Source organism: Arachis ipaensis, chromosome B03, assembly GCF_000816755.2.
Source record: "Arachis ipaensis cultivar K30076 chromosome B03, Araip1.1, whole genome shotgun sequence".
Taxonomy (NCBI): domain Eukaryota; kingdom Viridiplantae; phylum Streptophyta; class Magnoliopsida; order Fabales; family Fabaceae; genus Arachis; species Arachis ipaensis.
The window spans coordinates 120296245-120297271 of NC_029787.2; positions in this window are offsets into that span (position 1 = coordinate 120296245).

The following is a 1027-nucleotide window of genomic DNA, read 5'->3' on the forward strand; positions in this document are numbered from 1 at the left end:
ATACTTAATAAAATAATTAAAAAAAAAACAATTAAGAGAATTCATTCTCATTATTCTCTTTATTATGGTTATCGGCCTATCGGGTATATGTACCTTGTTCTTCTTATTAATTTGACATTTCTATTTTGTGTCCTTAACAACTTTATACACATTACAACAATATTTCACGTGCTACAATAATTTGTGCCTACTAAAGAATTATTTTTAAAATACATTATTTATTACAATCACATGTAAATAAACAAAAAATATTCTCTAAGTTTACGAGGAAAAAATATATTATAGACAGAAGGTTAGTTAACCCCATTGACAAAGCGTTATTGTATTATGACCATCTCGATAATTTAAACAAATCTATATCGTTAATAGTTATTTTTTCATAGTAACATATTTAGTTCAATTTACATTAGTCTGATAAGCTTTTCTAGTTTGGTTATTATAACAAAGCAGAAGATCATATAAGCATAATCCAATCCAATTTATATTTAAAATAAAATAAAATAAAATAAAATATTAGTGTATTGTGAAAATCAACAAATATCTAAATACGCCTACCCCTGAAAGCTGAAACTAAAGATACTACTAAATTAGTAATGTTTTCAATTACTCACAAGATAACCCATATACGCTACGCTACTCTATCCCGTAGGCCTAATCCCCATCAACGCCACAAAACTAATCATGACCGTTACTAATTCTGAAACATATTCTCCATCTCAGAATCTATGGTCATTATTTTCAGCATTTCCTTACGTTGACCATTCTAACGTTACTACTACAAAATAATAATATACGATAAAAACTCAAGTATAGTTGATTTATTATGAAGTTGATAATTTTAAATTATTAAATAATAATTTAGTTAGAAGAATGTTAGTTAGTAACTTTTGTGATATGTAGCCAGTTACATACTGACCAAAATTTAATAAAGTTATTGACCTCTAGACTTTTTTATTTAGTTAAATATATTAAATCATCTCACAATTGACAATTCTCAATTAATAACCTCGCATAAAAATAATTGGAT